This window comes from Oryx dammah, unplaced genomic scaffold (assembly GCF_014754425.2).
Source record: "Oryx dammah isolate SB20612 unplaced genomic scaffold, SCBI_Odam_1.1 HiC_scaffold_22, whole genome shotgun sequence".
NCBI lineage: Eukaryota > Metazoa > Chordata > Mammalia > Artiodactyla > Bovidae > Oryx > Oryx dammah.
Window position 1 is genome coordinate 17,452,424 of NW_024070206.1, and position 17,100 is coordinate 17,469,523.

Genomic DNA, 17,100 nt, shown 5'->3' on the forward strand with positions numbered 1-17,100 from the left:
AAAAGCAAGGGAATTCCAAAGAAACTTCTGCTTCATTGACTATGTTAAAGCCTTTGATTGTGTGGATCACAATGATTTCTGGAAAATTCTTAAAGTGATGGGAATACCAGACCACCTTACCTGTCCTGAGAAACCCGTATGCAGGTCAAAAAGCAACAATTAGAATCAGATATGGAACAATGGACTGGTTCAAAATTGGGAAAGAACATCAAGGCTGTGTATTGCCACCCTGCTTATTTAACTTATATGCAGAGTACATCATAAGAAATGCTAGCCTGTATGAAACACAAGTTGGAATCAAGATTGTGGAGAGAAATTTCAATAACTTTAGACATGTGGATGATACCACACTAATGGCAGAATAAAGAGCCTCTTGATGAAGGTGAAAAAGGAGAATGAAAAAGTTGGCTTAAAACTCAACATTCAAAAAACTAAGATCATGGCAACTGGTTCCATCACTTCATGGCTAATAGATGGGGAAAAAGTGGAAATAGTGACAGATTTCATTTTCATGGGCTCCAAAATCACTGTGGATGGTGACTGCAGCCACGAAATTAAAAAAAGATGCTTGCTCCTTGGAAGAAAAGCTATCACAAACTTAGACAGCATATTAAAAAGCAGAGACATTACTTTGCCAGCAAAGGTCCATATAGTCAAAGCTATGGTTTTCCCAGTAATCATGTGTGGATGTGAAAGTTGGACCATAAGGCATGCTGACTGCCAAAGAATTGGACTTGGTGGTAGACTGTGGTGCTGGAGAAGACTTGAAACTCCACTGAACAGCAAAGAGTTCAAACCAGTCAATCCTAAAGGAAATCAACCCTGAATATTCATTGGAAGGACTGCTGCTGAAGCTGAGGCTTCAATACTTTGACTACCTGGTATGAGGAGCAGATTCATTGGAAAAGACCCTGATGCTGAGAACTACTGAGAGCAGGAGGAGAAGGGGGCAACAGAAGATGAAATGGTTGGATGGCATCACTGAATCAATGGGCATGAGCTTGAGCAAACTCCGGAAGATAGTGAAGGACAGAGAAGCCTGGCATGCTGCAATTCAGGGGGTTGCAAAGAGTCAGACACAACTTAGTGACTGAACAATAACAACAATATGATACTGACTGTGTGGAACAAAAAAAGTGAAAGAGCACAGTGGGTTGATGTCATCAGGGAAGGTTTCTTAGACAAGATGACAGTATCCTCCCAACTTAGAATAATGTCACCCTAAGAGCTATAAGGGCTTCCCCGGTGGCTCAGCAGGTAACGAATCTGCCTGCAATGTGGGAAACCTGGGTTCAACCCCTGGGTTGGGAAGATCCCCTGGAGAAGCGAACGGCTCCTCATTCCAGTATTCTGGCCTGGAGAATCCCATGGATTGTACAGTCCATGGAGTCGCAAAGAGTCGGACACGACTGAGTGACTTTCACTTTCACTAAGCGCTATAAACCTTGTCTCTCAATAGCAATATCATTTTGTGCTGTTGAGGACCATGTCTGGGGGGTTCTTCTGCATACTTGATAGGGCCTAGGCTAACAGAAAGACAATTTATGTTCAGGAAAGAGTTGATACTAATATTCCTAATGAATATAGCATTTCTTTCCTTGGCCATCCCAAAAGACCAGTAGAGTGATCTGCATTTGAAGGTAAAACTGTTCTCTCTTCTTTCAAGGCAGCACCAGCTGCCAGCTACTAAAACAGCACTGAAGGAATATGGTCTTTCCTTCAAACCACAGTGTCTGAGGATGGCAGTATACATTCTTCAGGCTGCACCCAGCCCAGATACTTGATAGGAAACAGCCCCATGAGAAGCCAAAGAGAACTTCTTTCTGGAGTCTTCTTGAACCCAGGAGCAGCAGGTATGGAATACCTCATACTATTCTGTCCTTTGTGAAACTTGTGGGACGTCATGATGTATTGGTGAGACTTAAATGAGAAAGAAAAGACCATGCTAACTTAAGGGTTTTATCCAAAATCTTATCTAAAGACATCCCTGATCTTTCTCATTCTCAACCCAGGAAAACACGGCCACTCTGGTATTTGACCTACTTTGTGCCCAGGAGAACCTGTCGTGGGCACCTCTATCTCAGAGGCGTCTCCCTCCTTAATCTTTAATCTTTTGAACATTTGGCATTGGTTTCTGCAATGTCAGTTCAGTTGAGCTTTTATTTGTTAAGATGTATGTATTCAGTTAACTTTTATTTGGCAAGCAAGATTAGTCTCATTAAATAATGGAATCAAAGAATTTAGATATACAAAGGAAATTTAACAGATTTAATAGAGATTCAGACCTCTAACCTCAGGCAGTTAATACAACCTTAGTTGTAAGGAAAAAACAACTGAGCCTAGGAAATTACATGACTTGCCTGAGGCTGAACTGCTAATAAATGGAAGAAGAGGAACTAGAATACAAGGCTCACATTTCCTAACCAAACCTTTTCACTACATGCTTGCTATGCACCAGTGCCCCATTCAAATTCAACGGATCCCTTTTACAGAGTGGTCCATAATTTCATATTTCAGAGATCATACACAGTTCAGAAATAGGCTGAACCATAAACGTACACAAATAAAATTTATATTTATCAAACCCCAAACTGTGTGCCTAAAACAAGTATTATTATTATTCCAGCCCACTGGCTCAAGGCTTAGTAGAGTTTGGTGCTATTAAATATGCGGTGGGGTGGGAGGAAACACTTCAAAGCACAAATCTATCCTCCTGATGCTAGGAAACCATCCACCTGAACTCAAATAAAAGATGGCCATGCCACCTTACCCAATAGACTGAAATGGCTGCTTGAAATCAGTTACCAACATGCAGGTCTGGTCCCACACCTGTGCTTTGGTTGGCATTGATGATTTCATCTGAAGTCTATTCTGTCCTTCTCGGTTTCTTGCAGCCTGACCCATCACCTTCTGAGTAGTTATTGGAATCATTCTTTGTTCTTGTTAAACATCTATGTGCCCAAGTGTTGTCAATATTGAGTCAAGTTCCTGAATTTTAACATTTTTTCTTCCAATTAATTATACTCTTCATTTTCCACAAAGGGAGAGCATTCTCCTTCAAAGGAAGCTACAGAATGCTTGGGAAGGGGCACTGCTGAATTCAGCTCCCCACTATCACAGACCACCTTGATGTCCATACTCAAACTACAATCCCTCTTGACTTGAACTCACAATCTCAGGCTTCCACAGGTCACCTTTAAGCACATTTCAACTAAATTCTTTGCCCCATACCAAATCCCCTTTCTCTGGATGCTATTATCCAACAAATATTGAAAAATTTAGCTTTGATTTTTTAACCCCACAATGTTTAATTAATAAATATCTCTATATAGATTTCTACATGGATGTACAGGTAACCTCGTCTCCACTTGCTTGTTGTAGAGCAAAATTCCTTACATGGAGGAAGGGAATATAACATAATTTTATACTGTCCAGAAGTTATTCATATACTAAATTAGTACTCACTGTATAACTTACTATGTATATTGAATTGAAGTCACTCAGTCGTGTCCGACTCTTTGCGACCCTATGGACTGCAGCCCACCAGGCTCCTCCATCCATGGGATTTTCCAGGCAATAGTCCTGGAGTGGACTGCCATTTCCTTCTCCAGGGCATCCTCCCAACCCAGGGATCGAACCCGGGTCTCCTGCACTGTAGGCAGACGCTTTACCATCTGAGCCACCAGGGAAGTTACTATGTATAAGGTGCTATGCTAAGTGCTGCAGGGAATACCAATAAGTTAAATCCTTTAACCCCAAAAGAGATTTCTTAATCTAAAAGGGAGAAAGCAACATAAAAAGTAAACAATTTAAATAGCTCAAAAGAAGAAATGTGACAATGGGAACACATTTCGCCACTGAACAACCGACACTGGCGAACGTGTGCTAGGAGTTCAGGAAAGAAAGCTGTGCTGAGGAATCAGGAAGGAGGGGACTTTTCATGGAAAGGTGACTATTGGCCCAATGAGGAAGGGAGAGGAAGGCATTTAAGGTCACAGTAATGTGAACAGAAGAATGGAAATGGGAAATAGCCAGGGAATGAGCAAACCACTCAGAAAACAGTGAGAGACAAATCTTTAAATAACAGTTTGGATGAATGTGGAAGCCTTTTTGAACATCATACTGAGTTATATCACTGTCCCTTTATGTCTTGTAAAAGCAATGGCATTTACAAGGGCCTAAGTCAATCCATGGTTTTACCAGGTGGCTCAGTGGTAAAGAATCCGCCTACCAATGCAGGAGACATGGGTTCGATCCCTAGGTCAGAAAGATCCCCTGGAGAAGGAAATGACAACCCACTCCAGTATTCTTGCCTGGGAAATCTCAAGGACAGAGGAGCCTGGCAGGCTACGGCCCATGGGGTCTCAAAAGAGTCAGACACGACTTAGCAAATAAACAACAAAGTCAGTCCATACACTACCAATGTACACAAGAGAGCTCAAAGAGCCGACAGCTAGCAGGATGTACACTCAGTCTTTGGGAAGGCCCAGGGAAGAAGCTAAAACGGGCACAGAGTAGGGAGTTAATTAATAGTTCACAAATGACAAATCCAGATATATGAAAGGGTGTAGAAACTCCCTCCAGCCATAAGCATCACATCTTACCCTTATATCACATTTATGGTATACAAAATTTTACACTGTCTGTGTCTGATCTTGCTCTTTTATCTCCTTCTAGAAATTATCTCACCCTGTGTTCTGGAAAGTCCTCTGGAGAAGGCCTCAAGAGGTCTTCTGATTTTCAGCCCTTGTTCTCGAACCCATTTGCTGAGATCTGGGATTTGCAGTCCCATCCTCACTCACTCCTTCCCCCAGCTCCATAGAAGCCTTGAACTGCGGTGGGAGGGAGGCAACTCCAATCCAGCTGATTTACAGTATATGCCCTCTGCGCTTCTCAGCCACAAGTCTATGGATTCACAAATCATTCACAAACTGATCAATTTCCTCATCTACACGTGAAGTTGGCAGGGAGGTCAGAGAGGATGGAAGTGAAGACTCCTTACTCTCCAGTGGACAGTGGGCAGAGGCTGTCCCAACCACTCCATCCAAAAGCCAATTCATCTTCAGAATTTCCTGAGGACAGCTTGTAATTCAAAGGCCACAGTCCCCTTGACAGGGCACTGAAAGAGGGTTTTGTTTTCCACAAAAAGGGAAATTGAGGTTTTTGTGGTAAAAGAGAAGGATGTAGAATCAGCCACGTAATGGTTTATTCACAGCTTGACCCCTCCCCAAACCCACAGAGATATTGGAACTGAGACTCCTCTCTGTCATGAGTCACGCAGACGTGCACAGGCTTGGTGGACTTAGGAATGAAAACACCAGTTGGCCCAGTGTGTACAAGCATTGGGGACAATGATGTGATTCAAGGATGAAGAGTTCAGTCCCTTGACTATAATGTGGAGAGACAGGCCTGAAGACAGGGTTGTACGGGTCTAATAGAGCCGACAGGTCCTCTCAGAGGCCAGAGCAGCTATCACTTTTGGGGCTTGTCATTTGAGCCCATCACAGCTGACTTTTCCACTGCCATCCCCAACTTCCAAATTAATTATTTACTTACCAGAGATTCAGCTTGGCTATGTCAGATGGAAATAGCAGGGGTGTAGCTGTAGGTCACATGGGAGGGCATTGAAACAGTAAGAGAAGATGCCATTCAGATCATGACCACCTCTGACAGAGACGGAAGCTGCTCGGTACTCTTAAAGGGCTCTATGATCCTTATACCTTTTTTCCTCATCTAGTTCTGGAAATAGAGGGATGCACTGATCCCAGGACCGCCCCCTGAGAGTTGTTTTTTGATTGAATTCTTTCTTGTCCCAAAATCAGAATCCTGGGGTGGGGGGAATGTGTATTCTCTCGTTCTGGTTTGTCAGGGTTTGAAATCATAGGAGAAAGGGTCCTGAGCGGCTGGGAGGCCCGGCACAGGAGGGGCTCAGCCATCACTGTGAGCTCTGTTTGCTGGCAGAAGGACAGGTGTTAAGTTACATGTTTAGGGAATGTGAGCGCCAGGAAGGGACCTGGTGGGTGCCAGCCAAAGCAGCGAGGTCAATACCTCCTTCTGTACCAGCTCTTCCTGGAGACCAAAACAACAAGCCATCCTTTGGCTTCAGGTTCCTGAAAAGACCTGAACTGTTCTTGTTTACTGTTCTAAGAGGCTGCACAGCTCTTTTTTTTTTTTTTTTTTAAGTAATTTATTTCACTGAATTAAAGACTTCAGAAAGGCAACAGTACATGAAGTAAGGGCTAAACAGAACATGTTTACAGAGCCCTTATCATTAGCAGTAAGTGTTTAAATAAATGCAACATCCAACATGGTTGCTTCTGTTGAAGGTGCAGGGGTGAGAAATAGCACTCTATGCATGTTGGAAACATCTTTACTTATTTATATGTCCTGACACAGGCTTTGGGTTTTCCTCCTTCACTGGATGCCTGCTCAGCACACCAAGTTCGAGTGGGGAGGAGTCCGTGATTGTATATAAGCAGAAGACAGCAGGGCCTAAGAGCAGGCAATCTCTGCAGTCAAGGTGCAGCATGCTAAAGAAAATAAAATCTCAGAGCCCTGCTCATCTTCAAGGAGCAGTAAGGTAAATTCCAAGAAGACCATATTTAGATATGAATTTCAACCAAGTCTATTCTCTTAGAAAGGCTATGTGATCATCTATCTGAGTAGTAATCAGGTTTCTTAGGTCAGTTCTGAATCTAAATCATCCATGCAGAGTCCAGCACGTATGCACAATCCCACACCACATTATTCATCAAGTAGATCTAGACAGTCCCAGCTCGAAACCTAAGAACTCATAACTCACAAATACATATATCTACACACACTCCAGCCAATGGAGTTTGGTGATAAAGAAAACATGTCAAAATAGGATCAGACATGGCATAAGGAAGAGGAAAAGAAGTCTAACCAGACATTATTGAAATTCTGACTCTTATTAAGGCAAGAAATCGGAATGACAATGATAATTCAATAAGAATCTATGAGTCTAAACAGACATGGAACATTTTACTTTATATGGGTGACTCATGACCAGGTAAGCAGTCTTATCCTCACATTTGACAGATGAGGAAAATGCAATTGGGAGACCATGTGTTTATAAGTGGCAGAAACAGGATCTGACCAAGGTCTGCCTGATTATAGTCAGTTTCAACTCTTTCTGCAGTTTATAGAGAATATAAGAATTTGTGTATTTGTGTACATGCTTGAGAGAGAGATTCTCTATTTCCTATAATCAGTGTAACTCCATTCAACCCAGGGTCTTGGTCGAGTAGAGTAAAATATACAACCAATATGATCAGGATATTAATTAATAGGTCAAAGTTTATCTAAGGTTGGTCAGATGAAGATAAAGCCAGAGCCAGAACCCAGGTCTCTTGGCTCCTGATTCAGGGCTCTTTAAGCCACTGAACAAGGGTCTTCCCCACAAGGACTGTAACAATCTCAAAAACTTTTTGGAGGACCTATTTTCTGTCAGGAACATATCAATTAAACAAGTAGTTCCTTTCTCTCCTGTGGCCATGCAGAAAAAGCAGGACTTTTACAGAGCCTAACAATCTAGGATGGCCTTACTGACTTGCTTGGCCAATAGAATGTAGCAGAAGTGACATTTATTCATTCTGAGACTAGTATATAAGAAGTTTCAAAGCTCCCACCCAATTCTTCTAGAAGGATATTGGGGGGAAAAATCCAGCTATGCTGAGACTGACATGCTGTGGGGAAACTCAAATCAGCCATATTGAGGGGCTGTGTGTGGAGAAAGCAGCTCGAAGGTGGTCCCAGCTACACCAGGCATCCTGGGCCAGGCACCAGAAGTGCCCGGCAGACACAACACAGGGAAGAGAGAGACCCAGCCAACAGCTAGAGACAGTCACAAAATCCCACAAAGGCATGCTGCCCCAGCCACTCCAGATGAGTTCCAGACCACTGAAGAGCAGAAATGAGCCATCCCTACTATGCTCATCTACAACATGGAGAGCACAATAAAATAAAAGGGCTATAGTTTTAATGCCACTAAGTTTCAGAGTGGTTTGTTACACAGCAGTTGAACTATGAGAACAACTTCTATCACCAGCAAAAAGGGCTCCCAGCATGATCCAAGCATCCAGAACACGTGGGACCATCTGAGCCTTTTCTTCCCCAGCCACAGCCACAGCTTTCTCATCCACCTCCTTGGTGACCCTCTTGGGCCACTGGGCAATGCTGAAAAGAAAAGAATCAGTTGAAAGTCTAAAAAAGAATAGAGGCAAAACAGGTAGCAGATGTCAAATGCCCTCCTCTTGGTAGGCAGAAGTGATACAGAAGAGTCTCTTGGATGCAGAGACCAGGCAACACAGGTTGTGAGCATGTAGAAAGTTTCTGAAAAAGGAGATTCGGAAAAGGCATGTGATAAAGGAGACAATTGGAGAAAAGAAAACCCTGAGTATGACAGGCATGAGGTGGGCTCCTCACTGCTTTCCTCTCCCAGGCCCTTTGCACATTTCCACGTCAAAGCTCGCACCAGGCTCCCCAGACTCTCCCTGGCTCCATCATTCAGGATGGAATTGAATTCACTCTCTGCATCCTCAAGGACTTCAGCAAAATCTCTCCTTCTCTAACAGCCTACTGATTGACATCTCTCTTATCGTTCCTCTTAGTTTCCCATGTTTGTCTTCTCCCTATAACTGGAATATAAATTGAGGGCAGAACCTACGTTATTAGGTTGGTGCCAACGTAACTGCGGTTTTTGCATTGACACTTGCCATTTGATATTGGAATACATTCTAAATTACTGTGGTTCTGTTATACATCATTTAATGTGCAGTCCTTGCTTTAAGTTTTTGCTAATGAATTATTATTTGCTGTTTATTTTATATGTACGTTTTGACTATGGAAACGATGTTAGACGAAAAAGCAAATTCGAGGGATTTTATTTGAGTTCAAAATGGGTTGTAAAGCAATAGACATCAACAACGCATTTGGCCTAGGAACTGTTTTGCAGAGGAGATGAGAGCCTTAAAGATGAGGAGTACAGTGGCCAGGCCATTGGAAGGTGACAGTGACCAACTGAGAGTAATCATGGAAGCTGATCCTCTGACAACTGCATGAGAAGCTGCCGAAGAACTCGATGTCAACCATTCTGGTGTCGCTCAGCATTTGAAGCAAATTGAAAAGGTGAAACATCTCAGTAAGTCGGTACTCCAAGAGCTGATCACGTATCAAAAATATCATCATTTTGAAGCACTGTCTCCTTACTCTGTGGACCATTTCTCTTTATGATTGTGACGTGTGATGAAAAAGTGGATTTTATACAACAACCAGTAGCAACCAGCTCGGTGGTTGGACCAATAAAAAGCTCCGAAGCACTTCCCACAGCCAAGTTTGCATCAAAAAAAGGGACATGGTCACTGTTTGGTGGTCTCCTGCCACTCTGATTCACTACAGCATTCTGAATCCTGGCGAAACCATTGCATCTGAGAAGTGTGCTCAGCAAATGAGTGAGAGGCACCAAAAACGGCAACACCTGCAGCTGGCATAGGTCAACAGAAAGGGCCCAGTTCTTCTTCTCGACACTGCCCACAGATTGCACACCTAATATTAATATATTGCTTCCCTTCACATTCCACAGTATCGGGTCCAGATCTGAACTAGTCCTATTCAATATGTCTCCAGGGACTAAAATTTAGTACTACCCATATACCAAGGGCAAGTCATGTTCTAGCCTCACTACTCCATGTGTGCGTGCTCAGTCACTCAATGGTGTCCGACTCTTTGCGACCCCATGAACTGTAGCCCACCAGGCTCCTCTGTCCATGGGGACTCTCCAGGTAAGAATACTGGAGTGGGTTGCCATGCTATCCTCCAGGGGATCTGCCCAACCCAGGAACTGAACCTGAGTCTCCTTCATTGGTGGGCAGATTCTTTACCACTGTGCCACCTGGGAAGCCCCCTCACTACTCCAGGTTTCTGCAAATGTTTCCTGATGTGTTTTCAAGAACTTAACTCACATGGATGCACGGCTAAAGTTCACTTCGTAGGTAGGTTTCTGGAAAGACGGGGCACATTACAGTTTCTGCATCCCTTCTTCATAGGCTTCTGATACCACAACTTCAATGGAAACACTCTCCCAAAAGTCACAGTGACCAGTGTTGCCAAAGCCTGTGCTACATAAAGCAAGCACTCGCGGCTCTTGGGATTTCTTCTATACTGGTCCCATCACTCTTTGTAAATTTTTTTCTTCTCCTTATCTCTTAAGTGCCTATAATCCCCAAGGTCTTTCTACAACCCTCAGACTCTACAAGTTACTCTAGGCAAATTAAACCACACCCATGATTTCCCTTGAAACTAGGAAACTCAACAGGAAATCAAATACCTTACCATTCTTTCTCCTAACCAGCTTCTCTTTATGAATGGTAATATCCATTTACTTAGGAGATAAATTCCATCTCCTCATTCAACAACTAAATCCTATTAGCTGGAGTCCCACAGATTCTACTTGCTTAATGCCTTTTGAATCTATTTACCTCTGATGACGGCCCCTGTCACCAGTGGGTTTCAGGTTTTTATCACTTCTCACCTAGATTTATGTCAAAGGCCTCCAACCTCTCTCCCCTATGATCTACTCTCCACACCGCTCTCCATGTGACCTTTCCAGAATGTAATTCTGCCCAGGTCATTCCTATGTCTAAAATAAATCAGAATTTTCAGGATAAAGTTCAACATCCTTGTACACAAGAACCAAGAACAGTGATTCAAAGTGAGCTCTAGAGCCAGACTACAAGGGCTCAATTCTAACCTCCTCCTCTTCCTAGTTCTGTGACAAAGTGCTCAATGTTTCTATGCCTCAGTTCTCTCACTTACAAAGTAGAATTAAGCTGTCTCCTAGGTTTTCAGGGGGATTTCATGAAGTAAACAGGTGAAGGGCTTAGAACTCTATTCAGCATATAGTAAGGATGCGACAAATATTACTTAGTTCCTATCTGCATTCTTCCCATTGCTCAGCCCTCATCACTGCTCCCAATACACTCTCTGTGTCATGAATCCAAGCAGAACTACTTGTATTTCCTCTAATCAAACCTATGTTTTACCACACAGGCCTGTATCCAGGCCATTCTTTCTTTGTGGGATGTCCGTTCTCCTCCTGAGTCCAACTGATTCCTCTTGTCCCTCAAAACTTTGCTCCAAGGGTTACCTTTCTTTCCGTCCCTGAAGCTTTCTGTTCACTGCATTTCATATATTCTTTTATAATTTCCACTTTATTTGCCTGTCTCTCTCAATTTTGTGTGATTCTTTTCATTTTTATTGAGGTATAGTTAATATACAATATTATACAAGTTTCAGATGTACGACAGAGTGATTCACAATTTTTAAAGGTTAGGGTCCAGTTATAGTTATTATAAAATATTGGCTATATTCTCTGTGTTGCACAATATACCCCTGTAGTTTATTTATTTTATGCATAGTTTTGCATTTCTTAATCTCATACCCCTATCCTTGCCCCCCTCTCTTTTCCTCTCCCTACTGGTAACCATTAGCTTGTTCCTTCCTTCCATAAGCCTATTTCTTTTTTGTTATAGTCACTCGTTTTTTGTATTTTTTAGATTCCACATGTAAGTGATATCATAAAATACTTATCTTTCTCTGTCTAACTTACTTCACTTAGCATAATACCCTCCAAGTTCCTCCATATTGTTGCAAAAATGAATGGAAAATTTCATTCTTTTTTATGGCAGAGTAATAGTCCAGTGTGTGTGTGTGTGTGTGTGTGTGTGTGTGTGTGTACCACATCTTCTTTACCCATTCATCTGTTAATAAATTCTTAGATTGTTTCCATATCTTGGCAACTGTAAATAATACTGCTGTGAACGCTGGGGTGCATATCTTTTCAAATTAGTGTTTTAATTTTACCCAGATATATATCCAGCAATAGAACTGTGGGGTCATATGGTGGCTATTTTTAGCTTTTTGAGAAATCTCCATACTGTTCTCTACACTGGCTGTACCAGTTTACATTCCCATCAACAGTATATAAGGGTTCCCTTTTCTCCACATCCTTGCCAACATTTGTTATTTGTGTTCTTTTTGATGATATCCATTCCAACCAATGTGAGGTGATATCTCATTGTGGTTTTAATTTGCATTTCTCTGATGATTGATGATGGTGAGCATCTTTGCATGTGCCTGTTGGCCATCTATATGTCTTCTTTGGAAAAATGTCTATTCACGTCTTCTGACCATTTTTTAAATTGGTTTGTTTGCTTGTTTGAAGTCAAGTCGTATGAACTGCTTATATGTTCTGGATATTAACCCCTTATCAGTCACATCATTTGCAAATATTTTCCTTTATTCAGTTGGTTGTCTTTTCATTCTGTCTATGGGTTCCTTTGCTCTGCAAAAACTTGTAAGTGTGTCCGATTTTTTTAATATAAATTTATTTATTTTAATTGGAGGTTAATTACTTTACAATATTGTATTGGTTTTGCGATACATCAACATGAGACACAACCAAAAAAAACATTGCTGTGATTTATAAAAGTTTGTGTGATTTTTGAAGAAAGATGACACGTCTCGGATTTTATATTCTTAATATTGAGGGCAATGACTGCCTCAGAATCTAAACTCATTCATTGTTAGTGGAATAAATAAATGACCACTATGGGACATTAATAGCAGGTACTCAGATGCACCTTAAATTTGACTACTTGCACTTAAAACAGTGCACTTTTCAATCATGTATACCTTCTGTGATTTTTAATAGACTGCAAATAAATTTAGCACAGAGAAATGTGGTGATATCCAGAGAGATGACCCGCTCTGAGAACCATAAGTTTCTAACAGTGAACAGCCACTAGACATCCCAAAGGCTTCACTTCGCCTGAATCCCTGACTGGCCTGCTACCTGGAATAAATCAGACAGCACCACCCTGGAGTTTGGAAGAAGTAGCCAAGCTGTGCTAACGTGATCACAAGGAGAAGAGGGGCATGACTCAGTCCCTCAGACTCAGCATATTCCTGAGCAATGAGTCTTGAAGGAGAGAAGAGATGATTCTAGTTTCTTCCTGAGATAGCCTTCATTCATTCTGTAGATGGACTTCACAAGCGGGAACATAACAAATGGGGGGCTATATGAATAGCACTCCTAAGGATCTCCCCTCAAATCAAGTCTCTTTATTTACCAGGTATAAGTGATCTGGGTTTCAGTTTAGGGTCTTAGAGAAGTGTCACCAACTCTTTAGCATAGTCTCTGTGTTAAAAGGCAGGGTTACAAAGAGGAATACTTTAACCCAAAAAGGGAGAAAGCACCTAAGCCCAGAACTATACACCACTGGAAAGGGTACTCACAAAGCACAGATAATGGCAACTAAGTGTCCACTGGGAATACCAGCATGGTCCATTTCACCTATAAGAATTCAATTCTAGGAAGGTGGTCAAGATTTCACATTTAGGGTGTTTTGAGACCTTGGTGACAACATAACAGGGGTTGCCTTGATGAGTCTTGTTCTCATTAGGATTGGAGGGAACATTCTAGATACCTCAAATCATACAATTGTCAACTACTAACAGAGCTCATACAAAGAAAGTCTCTGCCAGCTATCCACTCTCCTGAACTCAAAGGTGATTCTTGCCATTCAGCGCAAAAGCTGCCTCTAGAACAGCAAGTTTCTCATCTAAATGCATCTTTGTGAGACACAGAAGACATTCAACAACAAATCCTTAAATGCTTTCAAATGAAAACGAAATGATGGTAAGGTCCTTGAAGATAGGAACCTCAACAGATAGCATTTATCATAATCTACCCCAAAGTGGATGACACAGGACATTGACAGTGGGGAAAAAAAAAAAAAGTAAAGGCTTGTTTTTCTTTGGGAAATCAAAATATATACAAACACATACATTTCTATATATATCCTGACCAAATATATGAGTCAAATGTATTGGGTTGGCCAAAAAAGTTCATTCTAGTTTTTCCATTACTCAATTTTACGGCCAACCCAACATTTAACACTTCCTGAGAGCTAAAACACTGAGTAACTCAAACTAAACATGCTTCATTTAGGATCTGAAAAGTGAGACTAAAGCATGCTTAGACTGTTAAAAAAGAAAAAAAAAGCTGTTCACATGTTCCATTCTTGCACTTGAATAATGCTTTCAGCTTTCCAAGATCCTTCGATAGCCATCACCTCCACACCCCCTCCTCCTCACTAAGATCAATGGTAAAGGGATTTATCTCCCCAGTTGACCCCAGAATGTGAAAGCAGAAACCAAGTGGGAACATGGCTGTCATACAACAATTTAGCTAGGGCCTTTCACCTTGGACCCTTCTTCTCATATTACGCCAAAAACAAGTTACAGAACAGAGCAGACAATAGTGGTTTGAGGCATTTGTTAAAACAAGGCCTCCAGAAAATCTTTGTTTACCTTAAAAATTTAATAAATTTAGAGTATAGTTCATTTGAAAGCAAGCCTGTCACAAAATTTAAAAGCATTACTGTTACATGGTGGTGGTGGTTTAGTCACTAAATTGTGTCCGACTCTTGTGACCCCATGGACTGTAGCCTGCCAGACTCTTCTGTCCATGGGATTCTCCAGGCAAGAATATTAGAGTCGGTTGCCATTTCCTTCTCCAGGGGATCTTTCTGACCCAGAGATCGAACCCAGGTCTCCTGCATTGCAGGCAGATTCTTTACCAACTGGGCTATACTACTATAATATTAAACTGCAAATGAGAGCTCATATACCTTCATAAATGAACTTTCAAATCAGATAACCTAACTTCAAGTAGTCACACTCTTATACACTTGTACTTATAACTTATATTCTCCTACACTTTGTTAAGCTATCTAACCTCCCCAAGCCACAGTGTACTCATCAGCAAACTAGGAATAATAAGACTTAACCTCTTGGAGCTGTTGGGAGGAATACATATAAATTTGTATGTAAAGGCCTTAACTCGGTGCCTAATATAAAAAACTTAAGAGGTAGCAATTAACATTAGCTTATTCATAATCTCTTTTAGTAAGTTCCAACTTCAGGCCCTACAACAAAGCAAAGTTTCTACCTCCCCCCAAAAGAAAATAATAGCTATCTAGGACTATTGGAATGAACTAAACCTAAAAGCTTGAAATGTCACTTATAAATTACTTTGTAACAATTCACATTAGTTAGTTGTTAAAGTTTAAAATTTAGATAAGAATTTCATGAAGTTTTCACAGGGCTCCTAAACTGATACAAGAGAAAGTCCCTCCTGAACTAAAAAGCCAAAAACACTTCAGAGGGGTAGGAATCTTTCAGAGACCTACTCAAGGTTCTATGAAGGTATTCAGTTCTGATTTTCTCCAGGCTGAGAACCAGGAGAGACCCACCCCCTTTGAAGCTTCTCACACCTCCCTCCCCACCCCCAGCCACCATCACCACCCCCAGCAACCTTTCTAACCATAGATTTCTAAGTAAAAAAGAAAACTGCCTAAAATTGAAACTGCTTTGGTCTATTATTGGCTTTGGTGGATGTGGGAAGAAAATAGAGGGGGGGTAGGATAAGATAGGCTGATGAAAATACTCTGAGTCATCACTTCCTGGAAGAGGTGGCAGGGAACCCAAAGTCGGCTGGGGAGTCAGGGGGTTGAGGTGGGTCCCGGCTCTGCCACAACCTCACCAGGCACCATGGGGACGTAACTCAACTCCTGTGAGTTGCCCTCTGTGAAATGACAGTCACGGCCTTCCCAGCTCTACATTCTTGTCGTTCATAAATATCCCAGTGAATAAACTACCAGTGCTGCTCACAGCCAGCCTAGAAACCTAAGGGAACTTGCACTCCTGAGCACAGAAACCTCCCTCAGAAGCAAGAGCAGGCAGGACCCAGCAAGGAGGAGGAGCCGCTGGCTCTAGGTCAAGAACCAGCTGTTTTACTTCCTAACCACTTTCCCACACCCAGACTCTTCCATCCATACACACGGCACCTCAGCCTTGCTAATATAATTCCCTGGGCAGTGCAGGGTAACCCCACTAGCAAGCAACACTCTGGGATAGCCTGACTGTTAGGGTAGCTGAAATCACTTTATATTCTATCTTACATGTAAGATTATATATAAAAGTATTCACTAAACTGCGAGCAGACACAATTTTAAGATTTAGGTTTTAAAAGAAAACAGCCTTAAGAGTAATAAACCAAAAGTTGCACTCTGTATCGGAATCACCTGTTCATGCACCTGCATACCTTTGAGAGGCAGGACTGGCTTTCTTTTCATTTGTCTGATGCTAACTCCTATGGGCAGCTTCTAAACCCTCCATCTAAGGCAGGTCCTGATGACCATGTGCTGGATGAGTGAGTGAAGAAATGAAAGCTGAGCTGCCCAAACAAGGAGGCAAGGGAGGATGACGCACTGCACTGCTCCTTGAGCTCTGCAGTCACACTGGCTTCCTGGGTAATTTAATAAGATTCTCTCACATTCATGTCCTCTCTCTCCATCTCCAGCTCCCACCCCAAAGCATTAGGCAGTCTGACTGAATAGCACTCAAAATATTTTCTCATTTAGAGAAGAAAACAGGAATTTGCCACTTGTCTGCCTCTATTCTGTTGCCTGTCAGCCTTCAGCAAATATTTCAATCCTGAGCCTCTGCCTGCTGCTAACCTTTCTCCTTTAACCTTTGGCCCTGCCCTCTCCAAATCTTTCAGGCTTTACCTTCTCATCTTTCCAGCTTAGACACTCCACCCGAGAGCTGACTTCTCTACTATGTTCAACCAAAAGGAGATACAGCAACACCCTTAAAATGATCAGAGTCAAAAGAAAGCTGTGATCTGCTCGCATGATCAAAAGATGATTAGACACATCAGCACATCATTGTGGTGAATGGGACTCTTCCTGTAACTGGGCTCCCATTCTCACTGGCCTAAATGTGGCCTCCAAACCTTCAGAGCCTTATTTCTACTCTAGCCACTTCTAAATGCTAACCACCTCAAGAGGGCGGGTCACTGAGGTTAGAGGCTCAGGGGTGGCTGTCAGATATACACAGAAGAAGCAGATCAGGTCCACCAGGGCACTGAGGATGCAGAGCTCCTGGCGAACTTTTCTTCACATTTGGCCAAATCATATAACAATTCCTTTCCAAACCCCTGCCCCTCCATCT

The 17,100-nt window shown here is 42.1% G+C and overlaps 1 protein-coding gene and 1 non-coding gene across 2 annotated transcripts in view; both read right to left on the reverse strand.

The window, feature by feature from the left end:
• SETBP1 (SET binding protein 1) overlaps nt 1–17,100 on the reverse strand; it is a 385,267-nt gene that overhangs the window by 347,246 nt on the left and 20,921 nt on the right. The window lies entirely within an intron of this gene.
• Nucleotides 3,618–3,689, reverse strand: TRNAC-ACA. The gene has a single exon. It is a non-coding gene; the product is annotated as a tRNA-Cys (tRNA).